Genomic DNA, 6,010 nt, shown 5'->3' on the forward strand with positions numbered 1-6,010 from the left:
GAAATTCTCACATTTTTCGATAAGGATTTGGGAGTGTGAAATAAGAATCATTGAAATGATGTTCAATTGGTTTATTTCACAAAGTAAGGATCATAGACAAACATAGAGTGCATATTTGGTGTATGGCAAAGCTATTGTTTAAGAAAAACATAGTGTACATGCTTGGAGCATGGGACAACTAGTGTTTTTAATTCAAGTATAAAGTTGATAAAACCGAAACAATGAATAATGAGTAATCAGTATGGTGATAAATAAAAGTGTTTATTTATATTCATAGGGTTTGATACCATATTTGATTCATTTATTCTTGTGTTTCACTTTGCATGTTTTGACTTCCAGAATAACTAAGTCGCTCTTCCTGAATGATTAAGTTATTCAAACCATCCACAGTCGGTCATATGTTGGAAGTAGATATGAATCAAGACTGTCATGGGTTGGTTTGTAGAGGTCCAATTTGGTGGACAAAGTGGTGCTACAACACTCATGAGTGCTCATAAGTTTTGGGTATTGGATTCAACCCACGCTCATTTGAATCACTTCATGGATTTTATCACGAGTGATCATGAGACGATAATATCTTATATTCTTCAAACCTAGAGATATGAGTTGTTACTATGAGTTGGTTGTACATTGATTGCACGAAAACGCATTGGTAACTCGATGTTATAAAACGTGCCTTTGTGTATGATTCAACAAGTAGTAGAACAAGCCATATGAGTCGAAGTTTATCCATTCCTTTTACCTTCGGGATAAAAGCGATATTTGTAGGCCCCTCGATGATTTAAAGATGATACATGTGAGTGCTTGGCCAAGCCAGGACTGATTTGATTTGTTCAATCAGTCAGTCATCATGAATCGGAAATTGGGAAACAACAAATGGACAGAGAGAATGATTGATAATCCATGTCTCAGTCCATATGATATCTAGAATGGAGGAATATATGATCCCTTATCTAATGGACAAGTCATTGACAAAGGTCAGAGTTCATCGACAAGGTCAGAGTTCGACAGAAGCTTTTGAGAGGTACGATTGCTGATCGGTTCCTGAAGTCATACACAATAATAGTTTTAGACTTATCCAAGTGGGAGACTGTTGGATTAATGTCTAAGTCCATAACTATAATTGGTAAGACTTGACCCGACCCGGCATGGTCCATTTGGGTTGCATGGCATCATGCATTTGGATAGACTATAATGAGAGAAATAACACTTAAGGTTGGTTAATATATTATAAGTTCTAATATATTAATAAGGTTATTTAATTAGTATTGATAAAGAATTAATTTGGAATTAATTAAGTGATCAAAAGGAGACTAATTAAATATATGGGTTGATTGTGTAAATCATTCATTCTTATATATGTGGGCTTGTGATCCAAGATTCCTTATGTTGGACTAAGTCCATGGGGTGACCCATAGATACTCCATGGAGGTTAAAATCCATGGAGCATAAGGAATGGGTAAAGTTATGAGTTACATGGTGTAACCCTAATAGCCACCATATAAAAGAATCCCATGGCTCAAGAAATCGTGCACTAATGTGTGAATATGAGGGCTAGACGATTTCAAGGAGTGTTCCATTTCTCTCAAGTCATTCCATGTGCATTTGGTGTTGTGTGAACCATTTGAGGTGTCACACTTGGGGCACTAGGCACTCAAGCTTCATGGAGACAAGATACATCAAACAAAGGTATGTATTCTATCCATTTGATTACCCAAGTATCAAGTATTGTATGCTAGATAGGGTAATACCTTGGAAAGTTCATAATTGCATGTATAATAGAGAAAACATAGATCCAAGGTATTTAGGGTTGCATGTACACTTAGGAGTGTTAGAATGCGCAGAACCCATCACCTTCTTCCTTCTTTGGCTCCAAAGACACCACACTAGATCACAAATGAGAGGGAAAAATGATTATGGTTTCTTTCAGGGCTTGAGGGTTGAGGGTGAACAAACCCTAGCCTCCTCATTCCTTTAACTAAGGAGAAAAACCCGGAGATTAGGGTTTCATTTCCAGCGACCAACACGCCGTGTTCCAGGAGGCAACACGTCGTGTTGCTCTTAATGAGACCTACGTCTTTTCTTATCTGGACACACCGTGTTGGTGCCTCCAACACACCATGTCCAATCCCTAAAAAGGTGATTTATACCCAAAGTTGCTCCTCAAATTTCCGGGTGTAACAATAAAACCGTTTCTCCGGCAACGGCGCCAAAATCTTGAGGTGTTTTATTTGCACTAGTTGTTTTAAATTTATAAATCATGTCAAATCTAACCAGCTAAACACAAATAAGTAGTGTACCTAGTCGTGTAGTAGTATAGTAAAGGTAAGAAAGGGTGTCAAACTCTTGGGGAACGGGTATGATTTTGAATCAAATTAATAAGCAAATAATATTTTTTAGAAATAGCCAACTAAATATAAAAACTCTAGCAAAGAACCAGAGGGAAAAAAACTTTACAAAGTGTTTAGAGGAAATTATACCCAACAATTCCAATTAAAAGATAACGTTTTACATCTATTGCGAACCTAAATAAAAGAAAATTCACGATCAGAATCAAAAATGGAATTCTTTTTCATCTTACCTCCTTTAAAAACCATATCATTCCGAAACCTCCAGAGAACCCAAAGAGTAGTACCAATAACCGCTTCAATCACCCTTCTTTTATTAGTGTTTCCTTTAAAATTATTAACAAAATCAAATAAATAATTAATGCAATTAAATGCATTTACATGTACATCAAGCCATTTGAAAATTGCATTCCAGGTTCTCGCAGCCACTTCACACCTCAAGAACAAGTGCTCCAGTTGCTTAATCTCCAAGTTGCAAATCAGACACAAAATAGACAGGATGTCAATTCCACGATGATCAAGATTCGACCGAGTGGGCAATCTATTGAATCTAATTCTCTAAACAAGAATATTAACTTTCCTTGGGTTTAATAAGAAAATAATTAAACTAAAGAAAATACTATAAATGGGGGATTTTCTGATTTTACAAGTTCAGAAACTTAATATTATCAAATTCAAACAACTAAGTAAACAAAGAGCAAATAACATGATTTTAAAGCAGTATATTTGAAGTACTTCCACCAGATTTCGAGTCCACCTAGTTTTCTATGTTTGATTCGTTAGTATGCAATAGATTAATGAGTTGGTTACTAAATTTTATGACTAGTTATCTTGGTCGGATTTCCTAGTTATAAAGATTAATGAGCATCTAATTCCAATGATCATGCGAATTAGTGAGCACAAAACCATAAAATTAAATTCAACTATGAACGATGTGATTTAGTGATTCCTTATCAATGATAATGGCAATAAATTAAACATAGCATGGATAACTATGATTCTCCAACACAATCAAAGTCAGCAATTAATATTACCTAACCCTAGGATTTGATCAATCTGTAGTCCTTATAGTTTAATGGTCATAAACTAATTAAGATTCAACTTTGTGTAATTAGAATGGTGCTTTTAACTACACATAACTCAATAATAGGCAATAAAAATCATATCTTTAATATGAAAGGTTAACAATCAATCGATCTCAAGTATAAATTTAACTCACATAATACAACTAATGAAATCAAAACATTTAAACTAAGGTTCATTTTCATCTAGTGAAAGTAAATGATTTTTTGCCTTGCATCATGACTAGAAAACATAGTCTAACAAATTCGAAATAGAAATACATGATATAAAACAAACTGAAACTAGTAATTGATGAATTCTTGCTTGATCTTCAATTACACACTTCAAAGGTGTTATTCAACCTTCAAAAATGTGTAGAATTGACTAATATCTTGCTCCCCAATTTGGTGGAAGTTAGCATTCAAATTAGGGCTACAAAACCCGTAATTTATAGATTTTTTGCCTCCACGGCACGGAAATAACCTTAGCCATGGCGTGGAAATGGGTTTCCTTTCCGCACACGAACTCGTAGACCAACATAAGGATTTTTGGATATGCCACGCCGTGGTAATGCGTTTTCCATAGTGTGGGAACTGGGAATCAAAAATTTGATCAAACACGAAACTCGTCTGAATTTTTGTCTAGTTTCCAAGACATCTTGAATCTCATCAATCAGAGTTACGAGTTATGAGATATGACCAAAACACTGAAAAGAGGTCAATCTATCCAACAACATCCGTTTTACCTCTTTTCATCTCCGTTTTCTTCCTTTTGCATTCTAACTTCCATTTTAAATGTAATTTAACATTTTCAAGCATATTAAGTATCATATATCTAAAAATATAAAATTTTAATCCAATATATTAAGAAAATGGCCTAATATATATATATATATATATATATATATATATATATATATATATATATATATATATATATATATATATATGGCAATATTAGTCTTCATCTCCATCTGTCTCATATCGATTGTTTTGTCTCTTATTCTGATGTTGATTGGGTTGGCTCGCCTTAGAATCACTGCTCAATCTCTAGGTTTTGTATCAATCTTGGTGACAATTTAATCTCTTGGTCCTCTAAAGGCCAACATGTAGTGTCACAGTCTAGTTCTGAAGCTGAGTAGATGGGGATAGCCAATGTCATTGTTAAAGCTGCTTGGCTTCACACTCTTCTTCTTGAATTGTCATGTCCTATTTCTTGTACTATTGTTTGTGAAAATGTTAGTGGCATGTATCCAGGATCTAAACCAGAGCTATAAGAACCTAGATTTTTAAACATTTGTGTTTTAGAATGTTATTATGTGTTAAATTGCATTTTGGTCCTTTTGGTAATATTAGACTTGTAGAACGTTCATTGATGCATCTTATGTATTTATTTGATGTTTTCAAGTAATGAAATATGTTATATTGATGGGAGAATGGATTGGAATTGATAGATATAACTTTAGGGTTGAAATTTATTGAAAATGGAATGGAATTGATGAATGCAGCTCTACCACGGTGCAGTGAGAGGTTTGTAGCAATGTGGTGGCTGAGGCGATGATTTGGGTGCATCTCTGTCACAACTCATATGCAACGTAATTTGCATCGTAGCATGGTATATGGGTACCATTTCGTGGTGGCAAAAGTAGGTTGCTATGGAGAAAAGGTCGCCACGACGTGGAAAGGATTAGACCATGGGTTCATTAAACCCACCATGGCGCGATAAAGACTTCACCTCGACATGGTTTCAAATCAAAATAAGAGATTGGTTAGGGCTCCTTTGCTAAAAAAACATTCCCCATTTCTTAGAGAGCAAAGGTACAGGGATCTTGAGGTTGAAGAAGGTTCAAAAGGTGATTACGCTTGCTTAAGGCAAGGCTTAAGCATCTTAATCCCCTAAGGTAGTCATCTTCTTCATTTTCTAGCTTTTTAGGGATTTAATGGTGGTTTATGAGTTTGAGCATGTTATGCAAGATTTCTTTAAGTAAACTTGTTATTAATGGTTGATCAAGTTTTTGGAAGCTTAATACTTGGTTTTTATGGAGATTTAATGATTTAATTCTTATTTTGATCATTAGGACTTGAAACCCTAGAATGGGAAAATGGTGAAGTGGTGTTTATAATCTAGTTAGATTAAGTGTATAAGATCTTGATTGGAGTAGTTTAGCAAGCATTTAGCAAGAATCTAGTAGCTTGGTGAATATATCAGCGAGTTGGTTATTAGTGCGAATATACATCAGCTTGATCTTTCCTTTTTGCATGTTGTCCTTGATCAAGTGGTGCCTGATACCAATATGCTTGGTCTTGGAGTGTTGGATAGGATTTTGAGTGATTAGAATAGCACTTATGTTATCACCACAGATTGTAGTCTTCGAAAGTTCAAAACCATAGTCAAGAAGCAGATTCTGAATTCAAAGAATTTAGGCACAACATCTACCAGCAGCAACATACTCAACTTTAGTGGTTGAACATGCAACAAATGATTGTTTCTTGCTGGACCAACTTATTAATCTATTCCCCAAAAGCTGACAACCACTAGATGTACTTTTTCGGTCTAGGCAACAATCTGCATAGCCATAATAAGGAAACCAAACTAATTTG

This window comes from Lactuca virosa, chromosome 6 (assembly GCF_052849685.1).
Source record: "Lactuca virosa cultivar CGN04683 chromosome 6, Lactuca_virosa_CGN04683_v6, whole genome shotgun sequence".
NCBI classification, from domain to species: domain Eukaryota; kingdom Viridiplantae; phylum Streptophyta; class Magnoliopsida; order Asterales; family Asteraceae; genus Lactuca; species Lactuca virosa.